The sequence below is a fragment of the Ranitomeya variabilis genome, chromosome 1, assembly GCF_051348905.1.
Source record: "Ranitomeya variabilis isolate aRanVar5 chromosome 1, aRanVar5.hap1, whole genome shotgun sequence".
NCBI classification, from domain to species: Eukaryota; Metazoa; Chordata; class Amphibia; order Anura; family Dendrobatidae; genus Ranitomeya; species Ranitomeya variabilis.
The window spans coordinates 791,383,607-791,401,709 of record NC_135232.1 but is presented as its reverse complement, the minus strand read 5'-3'; the positions used below and the strand labels follow the sequence as shown (position 1 = coordinate 791,401,709).

General features: G+C 46.1%; 1 protein-coding gene across 3 annotated transcripts in view; it reads right to left on the bottom strand.

Moving 5' to 3' along the window:
* MPND (MPN domain containing) overlaps positions 1–18,103 on the bottom strand; it is a 130,679-nt gene that overhangs the window by 72,608 nt on the left and 39,968 nt on the right. The window contains exon 1 of one of the 3 annotated variants that reach the window (XM_077273154.1): positions 11,776–11,903. The exons of 1 other annotated variant lie outside the window; for it this stretch is intronic. The gene's annotated coding sequence lies outside the window, so the exon portion shown is untranslated. Of the gene's footprint in view, positions 1–11,775; positions 11,904–18,103 lie in introns of those variants that run through there. One more of the 3 variants, XM_077273164.1, reaches the window with a different exon arrangement.

Genomic DNA, 18,103 nt, shown 5'->3' with positions numbered 1-18,103 from the left:
GTTCCCCCATCCATGTGTGTTATGTGCATGCATGTGTGCTGGATATTTTGTGGCCCGTGCGGACATTAAAAAAACGGAAATGTCAGCGTGTTTTGCCCACGGACACACGGTCGGTGGAAACACACTGACACACGGTCTGTGGAAACACACTGACATGTGCACAGAACCATTCACTTGAATAGGCAAAGAGCGCTCCATTCCTCCCGAGTCTGTCCGCATGGCTGCCCAATGGTATAAAATTCTGTGACACACCCATGGTGTCAATATGATCACTGCACCCCTAGATGAATTAAATGGGAGGTGTAATTCATAAAATGGGGTCACTTATGGGGGATTCTGCCTTTTTGGCACCTCATGGGCTCTCCCAGTAGATCATGGCACCTGCAAACCATAACCGTAAAATCTGGCGCTACTTCCCTTCTGAGCTCTCCCATGCGCCCAAACAGTGGTTTACCCCCACATATGGGGTATCAGCGTACTCAGAACAAATTACACAATAACTATTGGTGTTCAATTTCTTCCGTTACCCTAAAAATTGGGGGAGAAAATATAATTTTTGTGGGAAAAATATGATTTCTTATTTTTAAGATTCTACGTTATAAACTTCTGTGAAGCACTTGGGAGTTCAAAGTGCTCACCACACATCTAGATAAGTTCCTTGGGGGGTCTAGTTTCCAAAATGGGGTCACTTGTGTGGGGGTTTCAACTGTTTAGCCACATCAGGGGCTCTGCAAACGCCTGCAGACCATTCCATCTAAGTTGGCATACCAAAAAGTCAATACTTCCCTTCCGAGCCCTGACGTGTGCCCATACAGTAGCTTTCTCACACATATGGGGTATCAGTGTACTAAGAACAAATTGGACAACAACTTTTGAGGTCCAACCTCCACTGTTACCCTGGGGAAAATTAAAAATTGGGGACTAAATGATCACGTTTGTGGAAAAAATATGATTTTTTTTATTTTCAAGCCCAGGCGCTATAAACTTTGGCGAAACACCTGGAGGTTCAGGGTATGTGCACACATTGCGGATTTTGCTGCGGATCCGCAGCAGTTTTGACGCTGCGGATTCGCAGCTGTTTTCCATGAATTTACAGTACCATGTAAACCTATGGAAAACAAAATCCACAGTGCACATGCTGCGGAAAAAAACGAGCGGAAACGCTGCGTTGTTTATTCCGCAGCATGTTCATTCTTTGTGCGGATTCCGCAGCGGTTTACACCTGCTCCATAATAGGAATCCGCAGGTGTAAAACCGGAGGTGGAATCCGCACAAAAACCGCATAAAATCCACGGTAAATCCGCAGTAAATCCAAAGGTAAAACGCAGTGCTTTTTACCTGCGGATTTCTAGAAATAGGCGAGGAAAAATCCACAGAGGTTCCATCTACGTGTGCACACAGCCTCAAAGTTCTCACCAAACATCTAGATAAGTTCCTTGGGGGGTGTAGTTTCCAAAACGGTGTCACTTGTGGGGGTTTCTACTGTTTAGGTACATTAGGGGCTCTGCAAATGCAACATGGCGACCTCTCTCAATTCCAGCCAATTCTACATTGAAAAGTAAAACGACACTCCTTCCCTTCCGAGCTCTGCCATGCGCCCAAGCAGTGGTTTACCCCCACATATGAGGTATTAGCATACTTGGGACAAATTGCACAACAACTTTTGCAGTCCAATTTCTCCTGATACCCTAGGGAAAATAAAAAAATTGGATCTGAACTAATTTTTTTGTGAAAAAAAGCAAAATGTTAATTTAAAAAAAAAAAAAAATTTTTTAAACATTCCAAAAATTCCTGTGAAGCACCAGAAGGGTTAATAAACTTCTTAAATGTGGTTTTGAGCACCTTGAGGGGTGCCGTTTTTAGAATGGTGTCACGTTTTGCTATTTTCTATCATATAGACCCCTCAAAGTGACTTCAAATGTGATGTGGTCCCTAAAAAAAAAAAAAATGGTGTTGTAACAAATGAGAAATCGCTGGTCAACTTTTATATTTATATTTTATATTGTACCCACGAATAAAATATTTTCATTAAAAAAAAAAAAAAACAATAAAAGTTCACATATTTGGTATCACCATGTCTGGAACGACTCGACCTATAAAACTGTCTCACTAGTTAACCAGTTTAGTGAAAAAATAAATAAACACCAAGGCAAAAAACAATGCTATATCCTCATACTGACAAACAAAACGTGGAATAAAATGCAATCAAAAAGACAAATATAAATAAACATGTTACTGTTGAAAACCTCATCCTGGCCCAAAAAAACAAGCAGTCATACAGCTCCATAAAAAAAAAAAAAGTTATAGCTCTCAAAATAAGGAGATGCAAAAATAGTTTTTTTATTGTATAAAAGAGCAAAACCAAAAAACAATATAAATGGAGTATCACTGTTATTGTACTGACCCAAAGAATAAAGCTGACTTACCAATTTTACCACAAGCGAAACATTAAAAAAAATCCTGAATTTCTGTTTTTTGTTCATTCTGCCTCCCAAACATCGGAATAGAGAGCGATCAAAAAGTGTAATTTCTCTGAAAATGGTACCAATAAAAACGTTAACTCACATGACTCTGTGGGCTGAAAAATGGAAAAATTATAGCTCTCAAAACATGGTGATGCAAAAACTATTTTTTATTGTGTGACAGCTGTCAAACTTAAAAACTTATATATATCTGACACTGACCAGAAGAAGAAAGTCACCTAATCACTTATGCCGCATGAGGAACGGCGTATAAAAAAAAAAAAAAAAAATTAAAACCAATTTTTCAACTGTTGTAGATTTTTTTCATTCTGCCTCTCAAAGAACTTAGTAAGGCTGGCGTCACACTCAGCGTATGAAAATACGGTCCGTTTTTTACGGCCGTAATACGGAGAAATGTTCCCAAAATAGTGATCCGTATGTCATCCGTAGGCAGGGTGTGGCAGCGTATTTTGCGCATGGCATCCTCCGTATGTATGCAATTTTAACCTGTCAATTTCCACTGTGAGGAACATAGTAAGGAAATGGAAGAACACAGGTACAGTTCTTGTTAAGGCCAGAAGTGGCAGGCCAAGAAAAACATCAGAAAGACAGAGAAGAAGAATGGTGAGATCAGTCAAGGACAATCCTCAGACCATCTCCAGAGAGCTGCAGCATCAACTTGCTGCAGATGGTGTCACTGTGCATCGGTCAACTATACAACGCACTGTGTTTTTTTTGTCCGCCATGCATAACGCCTTTTTGTATTACCAAACAACTCAATCTTGGTTTCATCAGTCCACAGGACCTTCTTCCAAAAAGAAACTGGCTTCTCCAAATGTGCTTTTGCATATCTCAGCCGACTCTGTTTGTGGCGTGCTTGCATAAACGGCTTCTTTCGCATCACTCTCCCATACAGCTTCTCCTTGTGCAAAGTGCGTTGTATAGTTGACCGATGCACAGTGACACCATCTGCAGCAAGTTGATGCTGCAGCTCTCTGGAGGTGGTCTGAGGATTGTCCTTGACTGATCTCACCATTCTTCTTCTCTGCCTTTCTGATGTTTTTCTTGGCCTGCCACTTCTGGCCTTAACAAGAACTGTACCTGTGTTCTTCCATTTCCTTACTATGTTCCTCACAGTGGAAATTGACAGGTTAAATCTCTGAGACAGCTTTTTGTATCCTTCCCCTGAACAACTATGTTGAATAATCTTTGTTTTAAGATCATTTGACAGTTGTTTTGAGGAGCCCGTGATGCTACTCTTCGGAGGAGATTCAATCAGGAGAACAACTTGCAAGTGGCCACTTTAAGTAGCTTTTCTCATGATTGCATACACCTAGCTATGAAGTTCAAAGGTCAATGAGGTTACAAAACCAAAAAAAGTGCTTTAGTAAGTCAGTAAAAAGTAGGTAGGAGTATTTAAAACAAGAAAATGATAAGGGTGCCCATACTTATGCACCTGTCAAATTTTGTTTGAATGCAGATTGCACATTTTCTGTTAGTACAATAAACCTCATTTCAAGGCAGAAACATTACTGTGTCCGACAGTTATTAGATATATGAAACTGAAATAGCTGTTGCAAAAAAAAAAACATTTTTATAAAACATTAAGCTTAAGATTAATAGGGGTGCCCAAACTTTTTCATATGACTATATATATATATATATATATATATATATATATATATATATATATATATATATATATGTATATGTATGTATGTATGTATGTATGTATGTATGTATGTATGTATGTATGTATGTATGTATGTATGTATGTATGTATGTATGTATATATATATATATATATATATATATATATATATATATATATATATATATATATATATATATACACTCACCGGCCACTTTATTAGGTACACCATGCTAGTAACGGGTTGGACCCCCTTTTGCCTTCAGAACTGCCTCAATTCTTCGTGGCATAGATTCAACAAGGTGCTGGAAGCATTCCTCAGAGATTTTGGTCCATATTGACATGATGGCATCACACAGTTGCCGCAGATTTGTCGGCTGCACATCCCAAAGATGCTCCATACAAGGCAGGATGGATCCATGCTTTCATGTTGTTTACGCCAAATTCTGACCCTACCATCCGAATGTCGCAGCAGAAATCGAGACTCATCAGACCAAGCAACGTTTTTCCAATCTTCTACTGTCCAATTTCGATGAGCTTGTACAAATTGTAGCCTCAGTTTCCTGTTCTTAGCTGAAAGGAGTGGTACCCGGTGTGGTCTTCTGCTGCTGTAGCCCATCTGCCTCAAAGTTCGACGCACTGTGCGTTCAGAGATGCTCTTAGGCCTACCTTGGTTGTAACGGGTGGCGATTTGAGTCACTGTTGCCTTTCTATCAGCTCGAACCAGTCTGCCCATTCTCCTCTGACCTCTGGCATCAACAAGGCATTTCCGCCCACAGAACTGCCGCTCACTGGATTTTTTTTCTTTTTCGGACCATTCTCTGTAAACCCTAGAGATGGTTGTGCGTGAAAATCCCAGTAGATCAGCAGTTTCTGAAATACTCAGACCAGCCCTTCTGGCACCAACAACCATGCCACGTTCAAAGGCACTCAAATCACCTTTCTTCCCCAGTATTATTGAAATCCACCGCACTCCCTGTGTGGAATATCTTAGAAACAAAAGGATTTTTTTAAATTTGCTAATTTATTCAAGTGAAAAACAGAAAATCAAATGTGACAGATCAAATAGTAGGCAGTATAAGCGACTGAGTGATTGACGTTTCGACCCTCCCGGGTCTTACTCTAAAGTCGCACTTAATCCAGGATTTATGAGTGGCTCTTATGGTAGTGAGGATGTTATCCCTGTAGTGTCAAGGGGCAGGTACAGTCTTTTTGATACCAAGTATGGCCTGATAGTTGATTTCTCTCTGAGTATGACCTTGCTGAGGAATAGCAGCGGTGCATCAGCGTCTTGCTGCTGTTTGCATACGTGATTCAAATAGAAAGTTGGTATGTCACTGGAGACAACCTTTCTTGCAGGTGCCAATGTATCAGCCTTAAATTGCTGGTAAGTTGTATGTGGTTTAATGGATTTGCCAGTTCTGGATAAAGCCTTGTAGTGGGGTAACAGCGGCGCAACTGCGTCTTGCTGGTGGACATGTAGGCTTAGTACCCTTAGTGGATGGGGGATAGCGCTCCTGCGCCCCACAGGACGCAGGAGCGCTATCCCCCATCCACTAAGGGTACTAAGCCTACATGTCCACCAGCAAGACGCAGTTGCGCCGCTGTTACCCCACTACAAGGCTTTATCCAGAACTGGCAAATCCATTAAACCACATACAACTTACCAGCAATTTAAGGCTGATACATTGGCACCTGCAAGAAAGGTTGTCTCCAGTGACATACCAACTTTCTATTTGAATCACGTATGCAAACAGCAGCAAGACGCTGATGCACCGCTGCTATTCCTCAGCAAGGTCATACTCAGAGAGAAATCAACTATCAGGCCATACTTGGTATCAAAAAGACTGTACCTGCCCCTTGACACTACAGGGATAACATCCTCACTACCATAAGAGCCACTCATAAATCCTGGATTAAGTGCGACTTTAGAGTAAGACCCGGGAGGGTCGAAACGTCAATCACTCAGTCGCTTATACTGCCTACTATTTGATCTGTCACATTTGATTTTCTGTTTTTCACTTGAATAAATTAGCAAATTTAAAAAAATCCTTTTGTTTCTAAGATATTCCACACAGGGAGTGCGGTGGATTTCAATAATACTGATACTAGACCTTACGGTCTGTCTCACCAGCACCCCGATCTAAATTTAGAGTGCAGGCCAAATTATATTTACCTTTCTTCCCCATACTGATGCTCGGTTTGAACTGCAGGAGATTGTCTTGACCATGTCTACATGCCTAAATGCACTGAGTTGCCGCCATGTGATTGGCTGATTAGAAATTAAGTGTTAACAAGAAGTTGGACAGGTGTACCTAATAAAGTGGCCGGTGAGTGTATATATATATATGATATGAGACATGGTATATCCCTTATTTTTTGCATATTCCACACTACTAATGTTAGTAGTGTGTATGTGCAAAATTTGGGCGCTGTAGCTTGTAAAATAAAGGGTTAAATCGCGGAAAAATTCCCACGCTCGAGTTCATATGAGGACATCCAGCAGGGGGCGCATCACCGCGACTCAAGGTAACTACAGGACATTCCCCTGCATTACATTCATTCAGAACATTTTACAGACAGGAGCGACTGCATTAGCACAGCTCCTGGCTGTAAAATGATTTAACCCCTTCAGATGGATTTACATCGTGGGACTGTCAGAACGACAGAAGGTATGGGATATTGTTGATTTTTTATTTTACCTTTTTTACAGGACGAGGGTCTTCAGGTGGATTACCAGTATAATAAAATATTACAACACCCTGTGTCTTTATTTCATTAAAATACTTTTAAATAATGTGTGTGTGTTTTATTAACCATTTACTAATATTGGATTACCGTAATAATGGATAGGTGTCATAATTGATGCCTCTCCATTATTAATCTGGCTTAATGTCACCTTACAATAGCAAGGTGACATTAACCCTTCATTACCCCATATCCCACCGCTACAGGGAGTGGGAAGAGAGTGGCCAAGTGCCAGAATAGGCGCATCTTCCAGATGTGCCTTTTCTGGGGTGGCTGGGGGCAGATGTTTTTAGCCAGGGGGGGGCAATAACCATGGACCCTCTCTAGGCTATTAATATCTGCCCTCAGTCACTGGCTTTACCACTCTGGCGGAGAAAATTGCGCGGGAGCCCACGCCAATTTTTCCCGCGATTTAACCCTTTATTTTACAAGCTACAGTGCCCAAATTTTGCACACATACACACTACTAACATTAGTAGTGTGGAATATGCAAAAACAAAAGGGATATGAGATGGTTTACTGTATGTAAACCATGTCTCATATCCTGTCGGGTTTGTGAAGGAGAAATGAGAAGCCGGCAATTGAATTACCGGCTTTTCACATATATCGCGCTGAACTGAATATAAATACAGAATATATATATATATATATATATATATATATATATATATATATATATATATATATGTGTGTGTGTGTCTCAATGACATATATATATATATATATATATATATATATATATATATATATATATATATATACACACGTACTGTAGATATGTTTTAATGAACATTTGAGCACATAACATCCATTAGATGTCGGTTTTGCAAGCCTGAGAGAAAATCTCGGCATACGGATGTCACACGGATGTCAAATGGATCATTTCATGCGAGGAAATCGCATCCTCGCACTGCACACGGATCACTGTTTTGGAAACATTTGTGCGATTCTCGTCCGTGAAAAACAGACCATTTTTTTATACGTTGTGTGTGTCCCCGGCCTAACTTACAGGTGCGTGTCTCCAGAAGCATGAGCTGAGCATAACGTACTGGTCACTACAACATACTGGTCACTACAACGGCAGTTTGCAATTTTCTCTTGGGAACATTCATTGCTGCTTGTTTTTTGGAAAACATTCAACGAGTCAAAATCATCTCTACAACTGTAGATAAATTCTGACAGGTGTATAGTTTCCAAAATGGAGTCATTTGAGGGGGGATTCTGGTCTTCTAGTACTTAGGGGTCTGTATATGGAGTCTGCAAACTATGCTAGGAAAATCTGAGCTCCAGGAGGCAAATAGCGCTCCGTTCCTACCGAGTCTCTCCGTATGGCTAAGTAGTAATGTACAGTCACATATGGGGTAGTTCTATATTCAGAAGAAAATGTGGGACAAATTATAGTGCAATTTTTACCCACTTGTCTGAAAACATAAAACCTGGGGCTAAAACAAAATTTTGGTGGTAAAAATGAAGTTATTTATTTTCACTGCCCAATGGTATAAAATTCTGTGACACACCTGTGGTGTCAGTGTGATCACTGCACCCCTAGATCAATTCATTGAGAGATGTAGTTTGTACAATGGGGTCACTTATGGGGGGGTTCTGCTGTTCTGGGACCTCATGGGCTCTACCGGGGGGGGGGGGTGTCACAGCACCTGCAAACCATAACAGTAAAATATGGCGCTCCTTGCCTTCTGAGCTCTGCACTGTGCCGATTACATGTAGGGTATTGGCGCACTCAAGAAAAAAATTTACTTCAGTTTGTTGTAAAAATATTCCTATTAGCCCTTAGAAAAATTAAAAACTTGGGGCTAAAATAACATTTTAGTGGTAAAAATGTATTTTATTCTTTCTTCACCGCTCAATGGTATAAAATTCTGTGACCCACCTGTGGTGTCAATATGATCACTGCACCCCTAGATTAATTCGTTGGGGAGTGTAGTTTGTAAAATATCAACAAATAAAGTAAATAAATGGACGTTACACATGCCATCACGCTACAGCGCCGGCTGAATGTAATCCGATAGATGCTACTACACAGGCTCCGCGCCATTTTGCCATCAGTGTAATCAGTATAACGGCGCTGACCTGACACTGTGTGGGTTACTGTGCACAATCCTGCTGACAGCTTCTCTTTAATGTGCAAACCAACTTGGGGGATAAAGGGGTTAAAGTAAAAATTAAAAAACTACTGGATTCATCATATCGGTTTTTACTTTAATTTTGTCACTTTCATTTTTTGCCTTGTAGTGTTCATTGATGTTTTATGTGCCAAATTCTTCAAAAAAGCGAGCACGGTTCATGAATATTACTCCGAAATAAGAAAATGTCAGAACGCAGCGCCCGGACTGGCTGGCTGCTCTCCCTAGCCTGATAGCCGCATAGATATACATGAAGCTCACGCTCAGGGCAGGAGAGCCGCCAGCCAGTCCGTGCGCCACCTTCCCATCTCGCTCCCATGTATACGACCGTCTGTGACATTATATAGATTATACAGACTTAGGCGGCAGTCAGAAAGCAGCGCACGGACTGGCTGCTCTCCCTAGCCTGATAGCCACATATATACATGAAGCTCACGCTAAGGGCAGGAGAGCCGCCAGCCAGTCCGTGCGCCCCATTCCATCTCGCTCCCATGTAAACGGCCGTCTGTGACATTATATATATATATAATATACAGACTTAGGCGGCAGTCAGAAAGCAGCGCACGGATTGGCTGCTCTCCCTAGCCTGATAGCCGCATATATACATGAAGCTCACGCTAAGGGCAGGACAGCCGCCAGCCAGTCCGTGCGCTGCCTTCCCATCCCGCTCCCATGTATACGGCTGTCTGTGACATTATATATGTAAAATACAGACTTAGGCCGGCGTCACACTCAGCGTATGTAAATATGGTCCGTTTTTTACGGCCGTAATACGCAGAAATGTTCCCAAAATAGTGATCCGTATGTCATCCGTAGACAGGGTGTGTCAGCGTATTTTGCGCATGGCATCCTCCGTATCTAATCCGTATGGCATACGTACTGCGATATTTTCTCGCAGGCTTGAGTTGCGGTGAGGCGCCCTCTGCTGGATGTCCTCATATGAACTCGAGCGTGGGAACTTTTACCAGGCTCCTGTTCATGACGACATCCAACAGAGGGCGCCTCACCGCAACTCAAGGTAACTACAGGTCATTCCCCTGCAATCCATTCATTCCTGGGGGTTTTACAGCCAGGAGCACTGCTTTAGCAGAGTTCCTGGCTGTAAAATGATTTAACCCCTTCAGATGGATTTACTTCGTGGGACTTGACCTGAGCGTCGGAAGGTATGAGATATTGTTGTTTTTTTTATTTTTCCTTTGTTACAGAACGAGGGTCTTCAGGTGGATTACCAGTATAATAAAATATTACAACAACCTGTGTCTTTATTTCATTTAAATACTTTTAAATAATGTGTGTGTTTTATTAACCATTTCGTACTATTGGATTAATAATGGATAGGTGACATAATTGACGCCTCTCCATTATTAATCTGGCTTAATGTCACCTTACAATAGCAAGGTGACATTAACCCTTCATTACCCCATATCCCACCGCTACACGGGAGTGGGAAGAGAGTGGCCAAGTGCCAGAATAGGCACATCTTCCAGATGTGCCTTTTCTGGGGTGGCTGGGGGCAGATGTTTGTAGCCACGGGGGGGCCAATAACCATGGACCCTCTCCTGGCTATTAATATCTGCCCTCAGTCACTGGCTTTACCACTCTGGCGGAGAAAATTGCGCGGGAGCCCACGCCAATTTTTTCCGCCATTTAACCCTTTATTTTAGCAGCTACAGTGAACAAATTTTGCACATACACACTACTAACATTAGTAGTGTGGAATATGAAAAAAGGGGGATATGAGATGGTTTACTGTATGTAAACCATGTCTCATATCCTGTCGGGTTTGTGAAGGAGAAAGAAAAAGGCGGCAATTGAATTACCGGCTTTTCTATAGAACACCGCTGCGTATTTCTCGCAAGTCACACTGCTGGTCCGTGTGGAATCCGTATTTTTCTCGCCCCCATAGACTTTCATTGGCGATTTTATTGCGCAATACGGTGACAAACGCAGCATGCTGCGATTTTCTACGGCCGTACAAGACCGTATATTACGGATCAGTAATATACGGCAGATAGGAGCTGGGACATAGGGAATCATTGGGCCGTGTGTAATGCAAATTTTACGGACGTAGTTTATGCGTTCATACGTCCGTAAAACTCGCTAGTGTGAGGCCGGCCTTAGGCGGCAGTCAGAACACAGCACCCGGACTGGCTGGCTGCTCTCCCTAGCCTGATAGCCGCATATATACATGAAGCTCACGCTAAGGGCAGGAGAGCCACCAGCCAGTCCGTGCGCCCCATTCCTATCTCGCTCCCATGTATACGGGGTCTGACTGAGCTCTTCAAAATAGTCAATAACAGTGCAAATTAAAAAAACACAGAAAACTAGAGAAATAAAAAGGGCCCGTGCGATAATCCTGTGCCAGTCGTGACTCGCATTGCTCAGGGTCACTATACTCGCCTTTTATCATGTATGCCCCCTCCCATGTACAGCACCATGGAATAAGTGGCGCTACAATAATAATAAACCGCTTTATTCTGCGCAGGACAAAGAACCACGGCTACCAATGGAGGTGAAGTGGCCACTGAGCTGTTCCTGCAGATTGGAAGCATTCCTATGGCTTTCTGTACAGACTACAGGCTTCTCTATAGCTAAAATCCTCCATCCCGACCCCAAGAGCTGCGGAGCACCCAACAACCGTGTCCGGACGATGATAACCAGTGTCCTGCCCCGCAATACACAACCGCAGCCAGAACCGCGGCCACAGGGTTTTATTTAATGACATGCAACGAAGACCACTACAATAGGAAGCGTTCACACAAGGAGGAATTACCAGCGTCTTACAGCGCGGCCGCCTCCTGCAGGAACCCCGCGGTGTCCGGCAGATAATGACAGCGTTATCTCCTTTCTGTCACGATCCTAAATCCTAGGTGCTAAAGGACCTTTCATGATGTCATAGTCATGTGACCAGTCACGTGTGCTGGAAGTGTCAGACTCTGGCCTGCTTTACCTGGACGTGGATTTTCCCTGCAGTCCATACATCCTGGGCAGTACAGTAGTGAAGGAACTATAGTGTATGGGCTCCTGGTAGATCCTCCCTGCAGTCTATACATCCTGGACAGTACAGTAGTGAAGGACCTACACTGTATGGGCTCCTGGTAGGTCCTCCCTGCAGTCCATACATCCTGGACAGTACAGTAGTGAAGGACCTACACTGTATGGGCTCCTGGTAGGTCCTCCCTGCAGTCCATACATCCTGGACAGTACAGTAGTGAAGGACCTGCACTGTGTGGGCTCCTGGTAGGTCCTCCCTGCAGTCTATACATCCTGGACAGTACAGTAGTGAAGGACCTACACTGTGTGGGCTCCTGGTAGGTCCTCCCTGCAGTCTATACATCCTGGACAGTACAGTAGTGAAGGACCTACACTGTGTGGGCTCCTGGTAGGACCTCCCTGCAGTCCATACATCCTGGACAGTACAGTAGTGAAGGACCTACACTGTGTGGGCTCCTGGTAGGACCTCCCTGCAGTCCATACATCCTGGACAGTACAGTAGTGAAGGACCTACACTGTATGGGCTCCTGGTAGGTCCTCTCTGCAGTCCATACATCCTGGACAGTACAGTAGTGAAGGACCTGCACTGTATGGGCTCCTGGTAGGTCCTCCCTGCAGTCCATACATCCTGGACAGTACAGTAGTGAAGGACCTGCACTGTATGGGCTCCTGGTAGGTCCTCCCTGCAGTCTATACATCCTGGACAGTACAGTAGTGAAGGACCTACACTGTGTGGGCTCCTGGTAGGACCTCCCTGCAGTCCATACATCCTGGACAGTACAGTAGTGAAGGACCTACACTGTATGGGCTCCTGGTAGGTCCTCCCTGCAGTCTATACATCCTGGACAGTACAGTAATGAAGGACCTACACTGTGTGGGCTCCTGGTAGGACCTCCCTGCAGTCCATACATCCTGGACAGTACAGTAGTGAAGGACCTACACTATATGGGCTCCTGGTAGGTCCTCTCTGCAGTCCATACATCCTGGACAGTACAGTAGTGAAGGACCTACACTGTATGGGCTCCTGGTAGGTCCTCCCTGCAGTCCATACATCCTGGACAGTACAGTAGTGAAGGACCTACACTGTATGGGCACCTGGTAGGTCGTCCCTGCAGTCCATACATCCTGAGCAGTACAGTAGTGAAGGACCTACACTGTATGGGCTCCTGGTAGGTCCTCCCTGCAGTCCATACATCCTGGACAGTACAGTAGTGAAGGACCTACACTGTATGGGCTCCTGGTAGGTCCTCCCTGCAGTCCATACATCCTGGACAGTACAGTAGTGAAGGACCTACACTGTATGGGCTCCTGGTAGGTCCTCCCTGCAGTCCATACATCCTGGACAGTACAGTAGTGAAGGACCTACACTGTATGGGCTCCTGGTAGGTCCTCCCTGCAGTCCATACATCCTGGACAGTACAGTAGTGAAGGACCTACACTGTATGGGCTCCTGGTAGGTCCTCCCTGCAGTCCATACATTCTGGGCAGTACAGTAGTGAAGGACCTACACTGTATGGGCTCCTGGTAGATCCTCCCTGCAGTCCATACATCCTGGACAGTACAGTAGTGAAGGACCTACACTGTATGGGCTCCTGGTAGGATCTCCCTGCAGTCCATACATCCTGGGCAGTACAGTAGTGAAGGACCTACACTGTATGGGCTCCTGGTAGGTCCTCCCTGCAGTCCATACAGTCTGGGCAGTACAGTAGTGAAGGACCTACACTGTATGGGCTCCTGGTAGGTCCTCCCTGCAGTCTATACATCCTGGACAGTACAGTAGTGAAGGACCTACACTGTGTGGGCTCCTGGTAGGATCTCCCTGCACTCCATACATCCTGAGCAGTACAGTAGTGAAGGACCTACACTGTATGGGCTCCTGGTAGGTCCTCCCTGCAGTCTATACATCCTGGACAGTACAGTAGTGAAGGACCTACACTGTGTGGGCTCCTGGTAGGACCTCCCTGCAGTCCATACATCCTGGACAGTACAGTAGTGAAGGACCTACACTGTATGGGCTCCTGGTAGGTCCTCCCTGCAGTCCATACATCCTGGACAGTACAGTAGTGAAGGACCTACACTGTATGGGCTCCTGGTAGATCCTCCCTGCAGTCCATACATCCTGGGCAGTACAGTAGTGAAGGACCTACACTGTATGGGCTCCTGGTAGGTCCTCCCTGCAGTCCATACATTCTGGGCAGTACAGTAGTGCAGGACCTACACTGTATGGGCTCCTGGTAGGTCCTCCCTGCAGTCTATACATCCTGGACAGTACAGTAGTGAAGGACCTACACTGTGTGGGCTCCTGGTAGGACCTCCCTGCAGTCCATACATCCTGGACAGTACAGTAGTGAAGGACCTACACTGTATGGGCTCCTGGTAGGTCCTCCCTGCAGTCCATACATCCTGGACAGTACAGTAGTGAAGGACCTACACTGTATGGGCTCCTGGTAGATCCTCCCTGCAGTCCATACATCCTGGACAGTACAGTAGTGAAGGACCTACACTGTATGGGCTCCTGGTAGGTCCTCCCTGCAGTCCATACATCCTGGGCAGTACAGTAGTGAAGGACCTACACTGTATGGGCTCCTGGTAGATCCTCCCTGCAGTCCATACATCCTGGGCAGTACAGTAGTGAAGGACCTGCACTGTATGGGCTCCTGGTAGGTCCTCCCTGCAGTCTATACATCCTGGACAGTACAGTAGTGAAGGACCTACACTGTATGGGCTCCTGGTAGGTCCTCCCTGCAGTCCATACATCCTGGACAGTACAGTAGTGAAGGACCTACACTGTATGGGCTCCTGGTAGGTCCTCCCTGCAGTCCATACATCCTGGACAGTACAGTAGTGAAGGACCTGCACTGTGTGGGCTCCTGGTAGGTCCTCCCTGCAGTCTATACATCCTGGACAGTACAGTAGTGAAGGACCTACACTGTGTGGGCTCCTGGTAGGTCCTCCCTGCAGTCTATACATCCTGGACAGTACAGTAGTGAAGGACCTACACTGTGTGGGCTCCTGGTAGGACCTCCCTGCAGTCCATACATCCTGGACAGTACAGTAGTGAAGGACCTACACTGTATGGGCTCCTGGTAGGTCCTCTCTGCAGTCCATACATCCTGGACAGTACAGTAGTGAAGGACCTGCACTGTATGGGCTCCTGGTAGGTCCTCCCTGCAGTCCATACATCCTGGACAGTACAGTAGTGAAGGACCTACACTGTATGGGCTCCTGGTAGGTCCTCCCTGCAGTCCATACATCCTGGACAGTACAGTAGTGAAGGACCTGCACTGTATGGGCTCCTGGTAGGTCCTCCCTGCAGTCTATACATCCTGGACAGTACAGTAGTGAAGGACCTACACTGTTTGGGCTCCTGGTAGGACCTCCCTGCAGTCCATACATCCTGGACAGTACAGTAGTGAAGGACCTACACTGTATGGGCTCCTGGTAGGTCCTCCCTGCAGTCTATACATCCTGGACAGTACAGTAATGAAGGACCTACACTGTGTGGGCTCCTGGTAGGACCTCCCTGCAGTCCATACATCCTGGACAGTACAGTAGTGAAGGACCTACACTGTATGGGCTCCTGGTAGGTCCTCTCTGCAGTCCATACATCCTGGACAGTACAGTAGTGAAGGACCTACACTGTATGGGCTCCTGGTAGGTCCTCCCTGCAGTCCATACATCCTGGACAGTACAGTAGTGAAGGACCTACACTGTATGGGCACCTGGTAGGTCGTCCCTGCAGTCCATACATCCTGAGCAGTACAGTAGTGAAGGACCTACACTGTATGGGCTCCTGGTAGGTCCTCCCTGCAGTCCATACATCCTGGACAGTACAGTAGTGAAGGACCTACACTGTATGGGCTCCTGGTAGGTCCTCCCTGCAGTCCATACATCCTGGACAGTACAGTAGTGAAGGACCTACACTGTATGGGCTCCTGGTAGGTCCTCCCTGCAGTCCATACATCCTGGACAGTACAGTAGTGAAGGACCTACACTGTATGGGCTCCTGGTAGGTCCTCCCTGCAGTCCATACATCCTGGACAGTACAGTAGTGAAGGACCTACACTGTATGGGCTCCTGGTAGGTCCTCCCTGCAGTCCATACATTCTGGGCAGTACAGTAGTGAAGGACCTACACTGTATGGGCTCCTGGTAGATCCTCCCTGCAGTCCATACATCCTGGACAGTACAGTAGTGAAGGACCTACACTGTATGGGCTCCTGGTAGGATCTCCCTGCAGTCCATACATCCTGGGCAGTACAGTAGTGAAGGACCTACACTGTATGGGCTCCTGGTAGGTCCTCCCTGCAGTCCATACAGTCTGGGCAGTACAGTAGTGAAGGACCTACACTGTATGGGCTCCTGGTAGGTCCTCCCTGCAGTCTATACATCCTGGACAGTACAGTAGTGAAGGACCTACACTGTGTGGGCTCCTGGTAGGATCTCCCTGCACTCCATACATCCTGAGCAGTACAGTAGTGAAGGACCTACACTGTATGGGCTCCTGGTAGGTCCTCCCTGCAGTCTATACATCCTGGACAGTACAGTAGTGAAGGACCTACACTGTGTGGGCTCCTGGTAGGACCTCCCTGCAGTCCATACATCCTGGACAGTACAGTAGTGAAGGACCTACACTGTATGGGCTCCTGGTAGGTCCTCCCTGCAGTCCATACATCCTGGACAGTACAGTAGTGAAGGACCTACACTGTATGGGCTCCTGGTAGATCCTCCCTGCAGTCCATACATCCTGGGCAGTACAGTAGTGAAGGACCTACACTGTATGGGCTCCTGGTAGGTCCTCCCTGCAGTCCATACATTCTGGGCAGTACAGTAGTGCAGGACCTACACTGTATGGGCTCCTGGTAGGTCCTCCCTGCAGTCTATACATCCTGGACAGTACAGTAGTGAAGGACCTACACTGTGTGGGCTCCTGGTAGGACCTCCCTGCAGTCCATACATCCTGGACAGTACAGTAGTGAAGGACCTACACTGTATGGGCTCCTGGTAGGTCCTCCCTGCAGTCCATACATCCTGGACAGTACAGTAGTGAAGGACCTACACTGTATGGGCTCCTGGTAGATCCTCCCTGCAGTCCATACATCCTGGACAGTACAGTAGTGAAGGACCTACACTGTATGGGCTCCTGGTAGGTCCTCCCTGCAGTCCATACAGTCTGGGCAGTACAGTAGTGAAGGACCTACACTGTATGGGCTCCTGGTAGATCCTCCCTGCAGTCCATACATCCTGGGCAGTACAGTAGTGAAGGACCTGCACTGTATGGGCTCCTGGTAGGTCCTCCCTGCAGTCTATACATCCTGGACAGTACAGTAGTGAAGGACCTACACTGTGTGGGCTCCTGGTAGGTCCTCCCTGCAGTCTATACATCCTGGACAGTACAGTAGTGAAGGACCTACACTGTGTGGGCTCCTGGTAGGACCTCCCTGCAGTCCATACATCCTGGACAGTACAGTAGTGAAGGACCTACACTGTATGGGCTCCTGGTAGGTCCTCTCTGCAGTCCATACATCCTGGACAGTACAGTAGTGAAGGACCTACACTGTATGGGCTCCTGGTAGGTCCTCCCTGCAGTCCATACATCCTGGACAGTACAGTAGTGAAGGACCTACACTGTATGGGCTCCTGGTAGGTCCTCCCTGCAGTCCATACATCCTGGACAGTACAGTAGTGAAGGACCTGCACTGTATGGGCTCCTGGTAGGTCCTCCCTGCAGTCTATACATCCTGGACAGTACAGTAGTGAAGGACCTACACTGTGTGGGCTCCTGGTAGGACCTCCCTGCAGTCCATACATCCTGGACAGTACAGTAGTGAAGGACCTACACTGTATGGGCTCCTGGTAGGTCCTCCCTGCAGTCTATACATCCTGGACAGTACAGTAATGAAGGACCTACACTGTGTGGGCTCCTGGTAGGACCTCCCTGCAGTCCATACATCCTGGACAGTACAGTAGTGAAGGACCTACACTGTATGGGCTCCTGGTAGGTCCTCTCTGCAGTCCATACATCCTGGACAGTACAGTAGTGAAGGACCTACACTGTATGGGCTCCTGGTAGGTCCTCCCTGCAGTCCATACATCCTGGACAGTACA